General features: G+C 39.6%; 1 protein-coding gene and 1 long non-coding RNA gene across 2 annotated transcripts in view; one reads left to right on the top strand and one right to left on the bottom strand.

Annotated features, from left to right (window-relative positions):
* Positions 1-18,419, bottom strand: part of LOC102165705 — a 219,896-nt gene that overhangs the window by 184,535 nt on the left and 16,942 nt on the right. The window contains exon 2 of the long non-coding RNA XR_002341804.1: positions 16,038-16,105. This is a non-coding gene — a long non-coding RNA (uncharacterized LOC102165705). The remainder of the gene's footprint in view (positions 1-16,037; positions 16,106-18,419) is intronic.
* Positions 2,341-18,419, top strand: part of HAPLN1 (hyaluronan and proteoglycan link protein 1) — a 77,991-nt gene continuing 61,912 nt past the window's right edge. The window contains exon 1 of the mRNA XM_005661538.3: positions 2,341-2,643. The gene's annotated coding sequence lies outside the window, so the exon portion shown is untranslated. The remainder of the gene's footprint in view (positions 2,644-18,419) is intronic.

Here is an 18,419-nt window from a genome sequence, read left to right as displayed (position 1 = left end):
ATACAGTTTTTTTTCCTAGTGTAACTCACTGTGGTCTGACAAAATCACAAAACAGGTGGTTTTACACGGCTAATAAACAATTTTTGAAGAGAATGCATTTCAATCTCTTCATGTTCTGCTGGAATAAGTGGATGGAGCAGACCACAAAATAAAGAACAAGTGCCATCCATGAGTGGGCTGATCTGATTTACTTCCCAGGCAACTCCCACAGATTAAGTGTATAAACCAAGGGAACAAGAACAGTACTTAAATTCTATTTATATGATTTCATAGCCACACACCACCAGTCTCACCACCTTTATGGAGCTTTAATATAAAAAAGTAGGATATTTGTTTTTAAATCTAATTCCTTTATGTTCCTTAAAATACAAACCATCCTGAACATTTACAAGAAACAGCATAAAAAATCTTCGCAGGTGAAAGGAAGAGATGTATCTTATTTTATCAGCAGTTAATGTGGGGGCCTACAGTATAACAGCTGTCTCAATAGCCAGTAAATTAACGACCTAAAATTGCAAAGCCTTGAGAGCCTGTTCCCTGTGAAGACAAGCAGAAAAAAATGAAAAGGGGCGCCCTGCCAGGGTTTTGGAATTACAAGAAAGGTGTTGAATTGCCTGTTGGAGGATTCATTTTTAATTATTTCATTTCGACTCTGTCTTCATTTAGCGAGACTGTGGGTGTTTGGTTTGTCTTTGGAATAAAATCTTTCCAAGAGGCACGTGTTAATTTACCAAAGACACGAAAAGCAAGGGTGAGCCTCGGGGCAGGAACCGGTGAACTACATCAGGGGAAACTGGAAAGAAGCCTGAAAAAAAAAAAAAAAAAAAAAAAAAAAAAGCCACCTCTCTCCCTCCTCTCTTCTGTGAGGAAGCAGCCAACAAGGCTTGGGTTTTATCTCCAAGACAATAGCGCCACTCGCCGCCTGGGGCGCAGCTCCTGCCCCTGCCTTTCCAAGCTTTTGCCCCACGAGCTCGTCTGCCCTAAATTACCAGCTCCACCAGCATCCCTGCCTCACTAGTCCCGCGTGGCTCACCTGCACCACTGTCCCATTGGCGCCTCTACCCTTGCCCCACCAATCCCTCTGCTCCTTCAGTCCTCTGTGCCGCGAGACCTCTGCCCCACCTGTCCCCTTGCCTCTCCAGACCACCAGTTGAGCAGTGGCAGTCGTGACCAGCCAGCCCGCAGTCCTGCCTGCGCCTCTCAAGCAGACGGGCGAGAGCAGGGAGCGGGGCTGCGATGCCCTGACTCCTCCCCGCGCCCCACGCCCGGCGCCGAAGGGTGCCCTGCACTCCTGGCTCTCCAGCTGGCCAGCCTACGTCTCGCCTCCTCCCTGGCTGAGGGCCTCTCGAGCTTGTTTGCCTGTCCTCATCCCGGGGCCAGCCCCACTCCCTCCTCCCGGCGGCTGCAACAGCCGTTTGCTTCCTGCGGCGTGTTTCTTTTTTTCCCCTTCTAGGCTCCATCAAAGGTGGCTCTGTTATTGAAATATGAAGCCATTTCCTCTCCAAAACCCTTGGTTACTCAAGGCGGGAATCAATGGACCTATATACTCTCCCAGGAGTTATAAATAAATGTCTATTTGTTCAGAAGGCGTTTTCCCGCGTGTCCCAGCATCTTCCCCAGTCGTTATTTTAGGGGCTTGTGTGTGTGTGTGTGTGTGTGTGTGTGTGTGCGCGCGCGCGCGTTCCCTGTGCCCATCTGGTTCTAATCCTGGGTAAGGATCTATAAGCCAACCCCACCCATCCTGTCTGCCCCTCGCATTCTTCTCTCTATAAATAAATCCAGGTTCTTTGAGATCTGGCATCCAGGAATACAATAGCAGTTGTTTGCGAACAGAGATTCAAAGCCAATATTGATATCGACTGAGTCCAGAAAGTACACTTCTGGCAGTTTGGTCAAAGAGCACCTCAAGTTTAGGAAGATTTATCCGCTGTTGTCATAATTAACCTTTCTACCTGATTACCCTGGATCTACTTCGGAGAGAGGGAGGCGGGAAAGCAAGGACCTCTCCTACATTTGAATTTTCCTTTTAATTAGAGGCTAAAAAAGCAAATGGCAAACTCACTGCCCTAGCTTGTCTGCCTCACACCGCTGCCCCCACGGTCATTCCACAAGCCCCTTGCGCCATCCCCTCTACACCGACCCAAGAGGTGTGGTGTGGGTGGGGGCTTGTGGTTGTAGCTGCCGCTTTGCCTGAACCCTCGAGCGGGTTACTCTGGGATCTGAGCAGAGGGGAAAGTCATCTAAGAGGCTGCTGTTTCACAGGGTATGGGCACAGAGCTGCCCCTCCCTTCCTCCCTGAAGTTTGCATGAAGTGCACGTTAGGCTGTAATTAGGGGATCTGGGAGGAGAACTTTCCTGGTGACGCTTTGCTTTTCTTCTGCTCTTGGTGAGAAAGTGCCTCCTTCTTCCCAGGACCAGGACCTCTGCCATCCAACGCCACAAAGAGACATTCTGCGCGCGCACACACGCGCGCGCGCGCGCGCACATACACACATTCACTCACACACACACTCACACACGGGCACACACACTTGCCCAGAGACAAACTTAAGGTGAGAGGAAAGAGCGCTAGCTTCACTTGATCTCCAGGCTCCAACTTCAGCAGGACTTGAGAGCATCTGAACTTCTGGATTTTAGGACAAGGTAAAACTTCCACAAATCTTTTACTCTTTTGGTCAACCCTTGATGCCTCTAAGGTTTCAGAGAGCAGTACATATCATAATATATGTATACATTAAAGCAACTTTTCTTATTATTTTAATTTTCTTTTGATTTTAACATGACCTCAACCTAAAAAAAATTCATAGTGTCAGATAAAATACTGTACTCTAATTAGCAAGCTGAGTCTAGATTGGGGCAAGTATTAAGTCTAGTATCCTCTCTTTTGCTGGTGCTACTATAAATCTGGTTGATATGTGGTTTCCAAGTGGCGGCTTTTCCATCTATATTTCAACAAGTGTTTTTATAGCACCTGAGATTTAAAAAAAAAGTATAGACTGAAGGAAGTGCTCAGAAGTGAAGCGGGGATGTCTATTCCAGATTTATGAATTTCCTTTTAGAGAATATGTAGGTTTATGTGAAAAAGAAATTACTGTAATCATAGGTAATACCTGTTAGATTGATAATCTTTGAGATGGGTTACCAATTTGGTCCAGGCTTCTCATCTAAATGATGAAATGAAGATCATAGAATGATGATGCTTTTCAGAAATAGAATGATGTTGATGGATAATTTTAACACACTAAAAATCTTTAAGTCACGATTGGTAAGATTATTTTTTTTAAAGTTGCTCAAAGGAATTATTTATGTTGAGACTGTTCACCACCCTGAGCAAATCTGAACTCTTTGGGGCCTTAATGAGGTTGTTTTCTTCCACTGAATATGACTGTTGTGTTCAAAATATGATGGTTTGTTATTTTGAAAATAAATTGTTTTATTTTCATTTATCCCTGGAAAAATACACAAAGTGGCCAGTACATTTGGGAGTTTTTTAGGGTGGAAAGTGTTCCTGTACATGTTCCAGCGTGATGTCATAAAATCAAACATACTGGCTGGCTTCTTGGAAGCTAACGGTTCTTAAGAAATAAAACCTGTGAATTAATTTCTAAGTGAAATGGAATATTTATCCTTTACAAATGTAGTTTCTGGTAACCATTTCTATTTGATTATTTCAGTGTACTAAATTTGCCATAATTTTATACACATCTCAGCGACTTCAATATTTTAATGGAATCCTAAAGTGGGAATATTGTTCTACCAAAAATATACCATAGCAGTTCTCTTTGGATAACTTTTAGTGTGGTATTTCTTAATCCTTACATCAATTTCTAACTTGAGTTCCATTTATTTTTACAAATAAGGAAGTTGTTCTTTCATTCAGTAAAAAGGGAATGTATGCCAAACAGCCTATTGAGCATTCAAGCTCGAGTCTTTAGTCACTTTAGGGCTCTCTGGTGTTAATAATTTAATTTTTAAGCTAAGAGAATGATTATATGTTTGGGTAACCTCTTCACAATGTTGGAAACACCGTAAAAAAATAAGAAAACTAGATAAGGAGAAGTAGTTTTGTTTAAATGTAACTAAAGGAGCAGGAGAAAACCAACAACCTCCAGACAACTGGTCTCCAAAGATAATGTACCCAGAAACCAGTATTGCAAAGAGAAGCGTTCAGTGGGCCTGGACTTTCTAGGAGAAACAAGCAAGAGGAGAACATTATGTTCCTATAAAGTGAGCCATTTATTGTTGGCTAGGTCCTGTCTCTCAGAGGAATGACTGACACTGTGATTTGGAAGAACTGAAGATACTTTCACAGAGAAGAATCAATTCATTATATCCCTAGTGGTTTCACTTCCTTTTCCTTCCTTTGGGGCCAGTAACACATCCAGTATAAATATGTTCAGCGTACGCAGAAAGATGCTTTATGAATAGATGGTCTGCTAAACAGTCCTGCCTTTTAGCATCTTGGAGGTGGAATGTCGGTATTTTCTGAGGAGTTGAAGAAGTCTTTGCATCTTAAGGGAGCACAGCACTTCATCTTTGTAAAGAGAAACAAGAGTCATATTCAGAAAATAACTCCCTTTTTCACAAAATACGAGGACTGGTTTCTTTTCCTTTCCTTTTGCCCTGTGTGTGTTTTATTTTCCAGATTACATTTTTTAAGATAGTGGTATTCTACCAATTAAAATTCCAGCGAAATGCAAAGCAAAATTGAAAATAAGCTTTGCATTATACTCTTCTGTTGCCTCTAGTTAATTTTCTAATCTCCTGTATCCATCAAGTAACCACAGTACTTAGTCCATGTTATTTAAATGTACTTAGTATGTTATTTAAAGGTAACTGACATGTTGTTACAGAAAAATGGAAACCTGAATAGTCTTAGGATTTAATCAATAGTGTTTAGGGAGGATTATAGGAAACAGCTGCTTAAAGAAATATTAGGTGTAGAGTGGATGCGATGGTATAAATTAATAATGCAGCTCTTTATTTACACTATGAATGGGAGGGTCTGTGAGGTTCCTTGTGTGAAACATGGTCCCTGTGTGCCACCTAGTGGATGAGTCAAAGAACGCTCTCTCACCAGGCTCTTACTAAAAAATTCTGGGATTTCCGTTCTGCTGACACAGAACACTAACTGCAGTCCTGATTTGGGGGTAGTTGCTCAGAGTAGAAAATACAGCAAGTGACTTTTATATTATTTAGAAACCAAGGCACCACTTAACAGTTGATTAAATTCCCAGTGGTTGCATTTAAAATCAGTTTACTCTTTACTGATAATTCATCATCAACTTTCTGCCTCCATGAGGATATGGCTTAATAACTGTGACTTGCTTCTAATATAAGATTTGTTTTTTACAGAGATGTCAGGACCTAGCTCAAAAAAGTGCAGGAAGAGTTTGCATCTTGAATCACTTTTAAAAGGAAATAAATCACTGTAAAATTTTCTGTTACTAATTTATATGGATAAATAATGATTTGCACACAGATACTGGCACTTATTATCACATATTCTTCAGATTTAAAAAAAATTAAATATAAAAGGAGAGGAGTAAAACTTGCTTTGGGGTAATGAAGTATGTTTTACAAAATATTGTTCTCAAACACTAAGAATCAGCATGTGGAAAAACTTCATCTATCCCTGTGGTTCATGTGCAGTTTTGAAGCAAGATCATCAATTCTATTAAATTGATATAAGAGAAAAAAAAATCTTAAGCAAGAACAATTACAAGGGACCCCACTATTTGAAAGAAGCATCAGGGTATCCTAAAAGACTAATCCATCAGAATATTGCCCTGAGACTTTTGAAAAACTTTTCCCCAGGAAATATATGAATTATTACTCCAAGTGGCTCTTTGCAAGATATATAACTAAATGGCAGGAGTGCCCAGCCCATCAGCATTAATCAAGACAGAGGTGTGAAATTCAGATTGAAAGGAAAAATGCCTCAGTAGGGGAAAAAAATTAATTTGTTACTTGCTGAGCCCTGGAGGTGTAATCTACAAATCGAGTTAGGCCTGCTCGTGTGGAATGAAAGTTTCCTGTTTAGGGGACTCTGGTTTTGTGTAGAGCAGTGAGACCTACTCTGGGAAAAGAGAGCTGCTCATTAAGCCTTCCTTCATTAATGCCACAAAATTATAGCCTGAATTGATCAGAGGTAATGTCTGGAATCAACATCAACAATCATGTAAAATAAAGCACATTATCTTCATTCTCATTTCCCTGGAGTTATTATCCACCAGAAACACACACCGTTCTGCTAACAATTTCATCTGATCATCCTTGTGATTTAGCATGAATCACGGATTTGTTCTAGTGAGAGACTCCCTAAAAGTCAGAGGTCCTCAAAGTAGAGATTTAGTCCTGGCTTGGAAAACCATCACAAGAAGTTTTAATGGTTTCAAATGACTTGATCTTAGAGAAGAACAAACTCTACAAGAGAGATCCAGCCAAGCTCTGGGAGAGGCTCTGATGCTACTGGGTTCATGGCTCTATTGCAGCTCCACAAAAAGGCTTTTTCCAGTGGTGGAGCCCTAGAGGGGGCTGGCTGGGACTTAAGAGTCCTAGCTAGGTTCAGATGAAGCCAGATTTGTTTAAAATGCCAAATGTTGCTGGCTATTTTGAGCTTCTATCTATTGTTATATAGCTCAGTAGGGGATAGGGTAGTGATAACTGAGGTGGGGGTATTGCTAGAAGGCCAGGAAGCTATTTGCAAAACAAAAACCAACAAAACAAACAGTGAAAAATCACAGTCGTTCAGGAATGGGTTCTGAGTCTTGTAAGGGTAGCAGAAATCACCCCTTTTGTCGACCTAGCTTACCCCAAAGAGAACACAATTGACCTAATTGGTTCCTAAATTCTAATGACCATATGCCACTTCCATTTACTGTATTAAACAAAATCCAATTACGTTAAATACCATTCAATTATTTTTATGCTAAATCTAGATATCCCTGAACTTCACAAAGCATCATGGTGGCATATCAAAGGAGTGTAATCAAAGAAAACATAAATAAATCTGAAACAACTACTAAAACATGCCTATCCTTATGTCGTGTGTCAAACATATACTGGGAAACATTTAAATGAATGATTTTGATCAGTGTTATTTTTATAAAGTCAAAGCGAATTTTCACTGCTTTTCTTCCTCCAGTTAGTTTTCCAAAATCTATAATCGGCATTGATGTTAAAAGTTCTGTGAAACCAATTGTAAAGTACCTGAGCACACATTTTTAAAAGATGTCATCTTTGTCCCATATGTTGAACATGCTGGCTAATTTCTGTGTTTGCCCTCTGCAACTCCCTGTCTTCTGCCTTCAGTACCTTGATTTAAAGGGGTTCAGGACCAAATATGTGGATTCTCATTGCTCTGTTCCTCCAGACACAAATATTTGGGGAAATCTCTTCTTTTGTCCAACCTAGCTTAACCCAAAGAGAACACAATTGACTTGATTGGTTCCTAAATTCTAACGACCATATTCCAATTCCATTTACTGTATTAAACAAAATCCAGTTACGTTAAATACCATTCAATTATTTTTATGCTAAATCTAGACTTCTCTAAACTTTTCTCCAAGTTTTATGGATGTTTCAGCTTAGGCTCCACCTATGCGATGTGAATTTTTCTCATTTTTGCTCTCTTATTTGGAATTTGGGAATCACCTCAATCAATGATTCATGCGTGCATTTGTTCATTCAACAAATATTTTTTATTTAATTATTGAATATTTGCTATTGGCTAGGCACTGCACTTGCTCTACATGCTGGGCCCTTACCATAAAAATTGATTCTAAATAAATCAAAAAGGCCACAGTGATGACAGTGAATATACAATGTTGCAAGATCCTGAGGTACCTTTTGAGTAATAGAAAGGACCACAATGTTCTCACCTCATGGTTTTTGCATTAGGAGTATTTTGAGCATGCATCTTTAAAATCATTTTCCTTTGTTGGCCATCTCCTTGCTGAGTGAATAAGAGCTTTGTTTCTTGGATATGTGGGCACAGATGGGCCTGTGGGGACAGCTCTGACACTCCAGAACCCCAGGAGGACAAGGGTTCCAATGATCTGCCTATATGGATGAGCAGGAAAAGCAAAAATTCATTTGCACACAGTTGCTGTCCACCAGTCTGGAACTAAAATTCGAACTGAGCACAGAGTGATATAGTGCTGACCATTTGCACCAGGCTCCATGCTAGGTGTTATAGACAAACTGGCTGAAGGAGTTTGCAAGCCAGTGGAGAAGGCAGATAGACACACGTCATGAATCACAGGTAAAATGTGCCAAGTAGGTGAAGTTCGCCTTCCTAAGTCCCCTGGGTCTCTTTCCTGTGCACTTAGACAAACTTTCCACTCACCTCTACCTCATAAACATGGACACTCCAAGCACCCCCCACCCCAGAGGATCTGAAACTTCTCTGTTTATTGACTTCTTGACTGACTGATTGCACCTACGTGTGAATGAGCTGCACTCATGCATTTGCATGTCAAGCTGTTTATCTCTTTAAAGTAAATGTTTTGTTTTCAGTGGAAAGAATTTCAAGCATCTGGTGGAGGGATGCTGTCACATCCTTCCCCCACAGTGCCGCATTAAGCCCATTTCATTCTCCATGGTCTTCAGTCTCTGCTATCCCCATTCTACAGGTGAGGCCAGAGAGACTCCCTCAAGGCCTGGTTCCAGAAATGTGCAGGACCTTGGGTCCTGTTACCCCATGGCTCCTTTTACCTGGGCCTGATCAACTTGTCCTTCCACCCTCCCCACAGTGCTTTACCCTGAGTATCCCCTCTCCCACCCCAAGGAGTCTCCCAGGTGGTCTGCTTAACCCTCCTGATCTCTTTGCTTGGGTCCTCTCAGCTCAGTTAACATGAGAAGCTATAGGTATTCTATCTGTCCAGGCTCAGCAACACAGGCATGGTAATGAAGGGCTGAGAGGAGATGGCCAACGAGGGAAAATGATTTTAAAGATGCATGCTCAAAATACTCCTAATGCAAAAACCATGAGGTGAGAACATTGTGGTCCTTTCTATTACTCAAAAGGTACCTCAGGATCTTGCAACATTGTATATTCACTGTCATCACTGTGGCCTTTTTGATTTATTTAGAATCAATTTTTATGGTATAAAGAGAAGGGCCCAGCATGGAGAGCTAGCACAGTGGTTTTAGAAAGATGTGTTCATCACTCTTTAAATTGTTGGGGCTAATGACCTAGGTTGAGAGAGTTGGTTTCCTTCCCCTACTTCCCGGAAGCTTGGAAAAAAGGAATCTTTGTTCTGCATTATTCACCCAGCTGGGGGATATGCATGCCTAACATTCAGTAGGTGCCCTCTAAATGCTTACTGTTGTTTCATCAGTGCCTAGTGCTGTGCAAACAGGAGGCTTGAGGGGGGTCTCCCTGCCTTTTCTTCCAAGTGCCTCTATTTCAGATGTCTAAACACCTCTCAATCCCAGGCTGGTCCCTGACTCTGCCTTTGTTTCCTTATTGGTCTTCGTATCTTTCAGTGTCATCAAATTCATGAACTCTCCTCAGACTTAAATAATAATTATTGGTATAAAATTAATGATGTAAATAACATTAATTGATAATTTTAATAAATCTCTCACTTTAAGGAAATTGAGATTGGAGGGGGAAAAAAATGAGTTTAGAATGGACCTGAAAGAGTATAGGCACCATCTAATAAGGATATATTAATTGGATGGGGGGGAGAAGGCGAGGAGAATGTGAATGTTTCAAGGGCAGAAGGTAACATGAAGAGAGATGCAACTGACTAAGGCTGGGAAGAAAGGAAGGATAAAAGTTTCTGGGAGAAAATGGTGAGTCTAATTTAGGAAGCACCCATAGGACAGCCAAGATCCTATATATGAACTGAATGTATATATTTAGGCACAGTGGGGAAGTCATGGCTAGAACTGAGGTTTAGAAATCTTTGGTATTAAAATGGTAACTGAAAAGCATATGGAAGAGAAAGGTGATCATTCCAGCTAGGAACAAAGGGAGAAACAGTTAACCAAGAACTAAAACCCAGGGGAAAATTGCTAAGAATCAGTTTCCCATTATTTATACACGATTTTAACTTTCATTTTATCAGCTATAAATGTCCACTGAGATGGATGACATCAATGTTTTCATAACTCTTATATTTTGTGGTCTTAGTCCTCTGCAAAGAGAAGGTGCCAGACATGTTTGTTGAATTAAATCAAATTAAAGTGGCATTTCTAAGACTTCATGCTCTAATGACAGATTTTCATAATGATAACCCTGAACATGGGTAAGACCCCAAAATGTCTGAATTGTAGTTATTCATTCAATTTGGTCCAATACTGAGCTAGCTTTAAATATATGTTGTTGCATCTTGTTGTTTAAAAATCAGTAATCAATGTGTGGTGTAGATGGTAATTCACTAGAGTACTTGATTAACCTTAGCCCATGTTGTTTAGCTTAACATATAAATAAGTTCGCCACAGAATGCAGCCTAGTTCAAGTCCACATACAGTTCTTTTCCTAGTTCCTTGGTCCTGAAGACCTCTAAACCTTAGGTTGGATTTGGAGCCCAGAATCCTGGATTTCTTAGGTTTTCTCAGCAATTCACTTTTTCTCCTAGTTCTTCTCCTTCCTGTTGCTCATTATTAGAGTTGCCTTGTAACACATATCAACAAACTGCGTACTTTTTAGTATAAGCGTGTCCCAAATATTGCCTGGTACTACTTTTACTAAAGAGATTATTCACTGTTTATCTGAAGTTCAATTTTAACTGGATATTCTGTATTTTCCATTGGCTAAATCAGATAACTCTACCCCACACACACAAATTGTGTTACTATAGCTACAATATGGGAAGCAAGAATTTCTTGAGACTATGAACACTTTCCTTGTAAAGGTCAACAAGAGAAATTACTGAGTGTATGTTCACTAATATATTAATAAATGTATTAAAAACAAACTGTAAATAAAATTATCTGACTACAATATGCCGATCAAGATGCAAATTTATAAAATACTTATAACTACTGTGTGATATACTAATAGCTATCTTAAGAATGCCATAAATGTGTATCAGTGATCATGTGTTTTAGTTTATTTAAAATACTTAAAAATAATGTATATGTTAAAAGAATAAAACTTTAATTTTCACATTTTCAAGTTGGCAAAGTGATAAAACAAATAATTATTTTTAAATAAAAGACCATAGGTTTAGAAAAAATTATATAATGTACAATGGCTATAAACTCATATTTTAACTGTAGAATATCTGAAAAGAATTTTTTCCCTTGTTAACTACATCGTATTGTAGTTGTGCTGCCACCTTGCGATGTCTGGAGGTATGACCCAATTTAACTCTACATTGTATGGGACTGATAATTTGGTCTATGTTAAAATTATTCCTATGTGATTAATATTTTTCACTTATTCAGAAATACCATAGATTTCACTACCCAGAAAAGGCCCTCAAGTATTTAATGCAAATACTTTTCAGGAATTTAATGTATTATCTGCAGATGAGTAAATCACTCTAGAGATAATAACTAAATTATAATGTATGTTTTAGGGGTGAATATAGGTTGTATCTGCCTTTATGTTTGACCTTTTAACCTCGATTTCCTATAAACTCTTGAACTCATCATGTCCCAAATTAAGGTCATTATCTTCCTTCTACCAAGTCTGATCCATCTACCAAGTTATTTAGTTTATTATAAAATACTTTTGAAAGTGAAATGGAGTGCCTTACTAAATAATCCAGCAAAACAGGAATAAGCCAAGACAGTCTGAAGCAAACTGGTCTTCTTATATGTAAGCTGAAAATCCCCATAATCCAATAACCCAAACCAGAAAATTTGGAGTCACTGACTGCCAGTTCATCAAATTGACCTGAATCCTCCATCTTAGACTCTCTATAATCCATCCATCTATTTTCTCCCTTTTATCTTCAATTTTTCTCCATTATCCATCACACTTTCCAACATTCTCATTAGCCATGTACTTGTCCAGCTGTCTGAAGAGGGACCCACCAGCCCCAAATCCTTCTTCAGGATAAATCTAACAGTTCACAGAGCTCCCTGGTGTTCCAGTGGGTTAAGGATCCAGCGTTGTCACTGCTGCAGCTCCAGTCACTGCTGTGATGCAGGTTCCCCTCCTGGCCCAGGAACTTGCATATGCCATGGCATGGCCAAAAAAACTAATAGTCCACTTCCTCCACAGTTGCCCCAAACTGCTAGAAACTGCTAGGAACACCCCATCACCCCACAGAATGGGGCCACTGCACAACCTCATGGTGTATGACTTCAGCTGGCTCTTTAATGCTATGTGGTAGTCCTACCTTACTTCTTAAAAGTTTCTGCTTCTCTTTTTTTATTATGATTTTTATTTTTTCCATGTAAGTTGATTGACAGCATTCTGTCCATTTCTACTGTACAACAAAGTGACCCAGTCATACATATATATATATATATTCTTTTACTCACATTATCCTCCATCATGTTCCATCACAAGTGACTAGATATAGTTACCTGTGCTATACAGCAGGATAACACCGCTTATCCACTCCAAATGCCATAGTTTGCATTTACTAACCCCAAACTCCCAGGCCACCTTCTCCCTCCCCTCACCCTAATTTTTACTTCTCAAATTCCTTGCAACAGGTACCCAAGCCTCCCTAATTGATATTAAAAGGAGAAACCATCTGCAAAGAACTCTCTCACTGTCCTGCCACCAAAACTAATCTCTGACCAATAGCACCCTTTTCCCCTTCTGTTAGAGAAAATAATAAGATGCAAGGACTTCCTTTGCCTCTAAGTGTCTCAGGCAGACATTGCTCCCTGAGCTCTGGACACAAATCCTCCAGTCTTTTCAGAAATAGTCCCTATTGAATTAGTCTTTTTCTCTCTTGTATTCTTCAGCCACTCCCACTCTGGTTATTTCTTCCTCTTGGCCTTTAATCACTCAACTCTTCTTGTCCTAAAATTATACACATTTCCCTAATCTCACATTCATTCTATCTACCAATCTTTCTCCTTCCTCTCAGAGCCAAACTTCACAAACTCCTGGTGCCCACCCTCCACCCTTCTCCCATCTAATCCTCAACCTATTGCGATGTGCTTTCTCCCTCAATTCCACTGAAACACTCCTCACCAGGGTCACCAGTGATTTGTTTCCATTGTTTTCTTAGTGGCCTTTAATGCCGGTGACCATGTTCCCTCTTCAAGATCTTTACTGTTGGCTTGTGTGACAGAGTAGTAGTTTCCTACTACTTCGATAACTCCATCTCAGGCTCTGTTTCAAGCCTCCGAGAGCCCACCTGCCCCTCCGCAGCTCTGTGCTCTGACAGTGTCTGCCCAGGATGCCTTGCACTCACCCTCCCTTTCCTCCCTGTGCTCTTTCACCTACTCCTCTGTGTCAATACCACTCTCACCTGTGTGATGACTCCCAGAGGTTTTTATCTGTCTCAGAATTTTTTCCTGAGTGTCCAGACCCCAAACCTCTCACAATTAGGAAGTCTTTGTAACCTCTCAATCTCCAGAGGTCCCAAATGAACGCCTTTTCTTTCTTGTGAATTTGAATTTCCTCTATTTCTATCTAGTTTGGCAAATGGCAGCATTTCCTCTTTACTGAGTTTCCAGAAATAGCAACATGGGAACCATCATGTGGATTCTAGCCCATAACTATATCTCTTGAATGTACACACTCTTTTGTATCTCCATTAGCATAAACTTTCCCCAAATCATCATCCTCTCTTGCTCAAACGCCTGCAAGCCTTACCCACTGGTCTCTGTGTCTGTAGTCTTATTGCTTTCTAATGCCTTCCCTCATGTTGAAGCTAAAGTACTCCTTTAAAGTGAACTAGAAAAGATTTGCCTGCTTAAACCCATTTAATGCCTATATATTGCTGTGAAAATTAAATCCAAATTATTTACTATGATTGGCAAGGTTCTTAGTGACCAACTCTAGCTTGCCATTCCAGCCTCACTTCTCATCTAAAATGACCCAATATCCCACCTGACAGGATCAAATGACCAGAAAAATTAAGACATAAAACAGAAAATAGAGGGGTTCCCATTGTGGCACAGCAGTAATGAAACTGACTAGAACGCATGAGGATGCAGGTTTGATCCCTGGCCTTGGTCAATGTGCTAAGGATCTGGCATTGCTGTGAGCTGTGGTACAGTTTGCAGACATGGCTCAGATCTGGTGTGGCTGTGGCTGTGGCTGCAGCATAAGCTGACCACTACACTGTGACTGTAGCTCCGATTCGACCGCTAGCCAGGGAACTTCCATATGCTGAGAGTGCGGTCTTAAGAAACAGATCAATAGATGTAAACATTTTTTTTCATTGCACAGCCACACCTGCAGCAGATGGAAGTTCCCAGGCCAGGGATTGAATCCCAGCCACCCCTGCAACCTACGCCACAGCTTGTGGCAACCTTAACCCACTGAGCAAGGACAAGTGTCGAAGCCACATTCTCACAGAAACAATATGGGGTCCTTAACCTGCTGAGCCACAGCAGGAACTCCAATGGATCTAAATATTAAAGTTATCAGATACAGATTTTATGTGTTTAATTTCAAGAAATTAGGTCCTAAGAACTTTAGCAAAGAATTGGAAACTACAAAAAAACTCATTCAAATGGAAACTCCAGAACTGAGAAAATGTAGTATCTAAAATTAAGAACTCAATACATGAGTTTATGAAAAGCTTAGATGCGTTGAGGAGATGATTAGTACACTGGAAAATAGTTCTGAAAAAAATAACTGGACTGAAACCTGATAGAGAAAAGATGAAAGATGCTGGAGGAGAGCAAAGTAGAAGCTGTGTTGGGCATAGACATTGGCATCCCAGCAGGAGAAACAGCAAATGGGACAGAAACAAACTTTTAGAAATACAAGCTTGTGACGGCCTGTGTCATGGATTCAAGGAGTACTACAAAGCCCAACATGATGAAAACCAGAAAATAAAAAATAAAAGAACTCACAGCCAGGCACGGTACAGAAAAACGGCTGACAAAAACAAAGAGAATATTAAAAGCTTCCAAAATCAAAAATTTCAGATAGACTAACAAGCAGGAAAATTAGCTAGTTGGAAATGTTGCTTTTCTTTTCACTTTGGGAAAATATCAAAAATGAGTGGGCTAGCTTGATATATGCTGGGTGGGTCTTATCTCCTTGTCCTGCTTTCCCTGAGAGCAAAATCCTCAAACCAAGAGGGAGAGCACTGTGCCTGGTTCCCCAAGGAGCCGGGCTGAGATAAACCTTCGTGGTGACTCAGTTCCTGCAGGCTGTTCTCAGATGCTGTACAGTCCTGTTGCTATCTAGGAAAATTCTGGAAGCAATTTGGAAGGCTCCTATCTATCTTTATCACTAATGTTATTTTAAATTACAAAGGGGAAATAAATACAATGATTGAGAAGTTGATGACTTCTTTCGGATATTTTACCACATTATAACTATTAGCTTACAGCATTAAAAAGCAAACGGTCTTGGTAGCCAAAGGAAATACAAATTTATCACAAAGATTCTGATAATCAAAAGTTCCAAAATATTTCTCTTCTCTTCCCAGACATTCATGGACTTCTACTCCTCTAATTCTTTGCTCAAACACTATTTTCAGATGGCAGTCCCTAACTTATTATCTCTCCCCACCCCCACAAATATGACTCCTGCTAGGAACCTTCATATAACACTTCCTCCAGGCAACCCGACATTGTACTGCTAGCTGGAATTTGACTCTTTTCTTTCAATTCTTTCTCAATATTTTATTTGTATCACCATGGCTTAGCACACTTTCCTATGAGCTATGCTGTATTTAACTGTCAAAATGGCTTGCTTTCTTGTTAGGTGATTGTTTATCCATCTGATGTCCTAAAGAACTCTGACCTGAAATGTTAGATTTGAAATCACAGTTCAAAGGACCTAATCTGTTCCAGTGGTCCACCCACTCACCAAATCTCTGGGGTAATGTAATTGACAGATGTTTGTTGAGCTGCTTCAACACCTGCAGTGGCAAAAAGCACAATATATTTCACAAGGCAGTTCATTTCACTTTTAGAGGACTTACCAAAAAGTTCTTCCTGACATGGTGCAAAATCGGCTTCCTTAACATCCATCCATTTGTTCTAGTTTGCCCTGTGAAGTTACATTGAATACGTTTAATATCTTCCACAGTTCATATTTGACCAATTTAATTTCCACTGCAAAACACTATGTTTTGTTCTGTAAAATTTTATTTGGGGCATATCCTTCCAAACTCTGTAGATCATTTTATTTCTTCTCGCTTCCAAGCTACAATGCAATTACTCTTAGTATTAGCTTTATAGTCCTTGTACAGGCTTTGAGTCTCAAAATTCTAAGAGTAAAAGGAAAAACCTCATTCACATTAACATGACTTGAAAGAAAACTGCTTGATTGATAGTGCTCACAGAATTATTGAAATGAATAAGATAATGTCCTTGTCACTGGAAAGGTCTCCTTTTATTAAACAAATAGCCAGTGCACCAGAGAATGGAAAATAAATGTCAAAGCAGATTTGAAAACCTTTCTTTTGAAAATAGAAGGCATTGATCATCTGCAGTCTTTTATTGGGATTTTGTTTCATTACATATTGTTACAATTTCAAATTAATCTTCAGACAGCAGAATGAAAAGAGCGCTGTACCATCATTGAATATTTGCATTCTTAAACTGTTTTGGCATACCAAAAACTGAAACCTACCTTGTCTAATAGTTATTATTAGTGGTAATGCATTAATTGCCTCAAGGTAAAATAATATATTTTTGAAGACTATGAAATCTAAACTTTAAAGGAAAATACCAATTTCCTGTAATTAGTATAAAGTAAAATGTGATAATCAAAACAGCATGGTATTGACACACACACACACACACACACACACCATAGATCAATGGAACAGAATAAAAACCCAGAAACAAACCCACACACCTATGGCCAATTAATCTATGATAAAGGAGGCAATATCACTAATTATTAGAAAAATGCCAATCAAAACTACAGTGAGGTATCACTTCACACTGGTCAAAATGACCATCATAAAAAGTCTGCAAAACAATAAATGCTGGAAAGGATATGGAAAAGAGGGACCCCTCCTACACTGCTGGTGGGAACATAAGTTGGTGCAACCACTGTGGAGGACAGTTTGGAGGTTACTTAAAAACTAAATATAGAACTATTGCATGATCCAGCAGTCCCATTCCTGGGCATATACCCAGAGAAAACCATAATTCAAAAAAATACGTGCACCACAATATTCATTGCAGCACTATTTACAATAGCCAAGATATGGAAGCAACCTAAACGTCCATTGACAAAGGACAGGATAAAGATGTGGTACATATACACAATGGAATATTAGCCATAAAAAAGAACAAAATAATGCCATTTGCAGCAACATGGATGCACCTAAGTGAAGGTCCATAGTACTAAGAGGTGAAGTCAGAAAGAGAAAGACATGGAGTTCCCGTCGTGGCGCAGTGGTTAACGGATCTGAATAGGAACCATGAGGTTGCGGGTTCGGTCCCTGCCCTTGCTCAGTGGGTTAAAGATCCGGCGCTGCCGTGAGCTGTGGTGTAGGTTGCAGACGCGGCTCGGATCCCGCGTTGCTGTGGCTCTGGCGTAGGCCGGTGGCTACAGCTCCGATTCAACCCCTAGCCTGGGAACCTCCATATGCCGCGGGAGCAGCCCAAGAAATAGCAGCAACAACAACAACAACAACAAAAGACAAAAAAAAAAAGAGAGAGAAAGATGAACAGCATATGAGATCACTTATATGCGGAAAGTATTTTAAAATGATACAAAAGAACTTATTTATGAAATATAAACAAACTCACTGATTTCAAAATCAAATTTATGGTCACTAAAGGGGAAACCGTGAGGGGGAGGGATAAATTAGGAGGATGGGATTAACATATATACACTACTGTATATAAAATAGATAACTAACAAAGACTTATTGTATAGCACGGGGTCCTCTACTCAATATTCAGTGATAACCTATATGGGACAAAAGAATGGATATATGTATAAGATATAACTTACTCACTTTGCTGTACCCCTGAAACTAATACAACATTGTCCATAACTAGACTCCAAAACATTAAAAAATAAAAATAGGCAAAGGATTGAATAGACATTTTTCCTAAATATGCATATATATTTATAAATGACCAATAAGCCCATGAAAAAAATGCTCAACATCATTAGTTATTACAGAGAGGCAAATAAAAAACAAGATACCATTTCACACCCATTAGGGTGAATATAATTAAAAGGATAGACAATAACAGGTGCTAGTGAGGACATGGAGAAATTGGAATACTCATGCATCATTGGTACAGTATAAAATGGTGAAGTGCAATTCCATTGCTAGGTATATAATATATTCATGTAAAAATGTGTACATCAATATTTATAGCAGCATTATTTA

The sequence above is a fragment of the Sus scrofa genome, chromosome 2 (assembly GCF_000003025.6).
Source record: "Sus scrofa isolate TJ Tabasco breed Duroc chromosome 2, Sscrofa11.1, whole genome shotgun sequence".
Lineage (NCBI taxonomy): Eukaryota > Metazoa > Chordata > Mammalia > Artiodactyla > Suidae > Sus > Sus scrofa.
The sequence above is the reverse complement of the archived record's forward strand: the minus strand, read 5'-3'. Positions and strand labels throughout refer to the sequence as shown.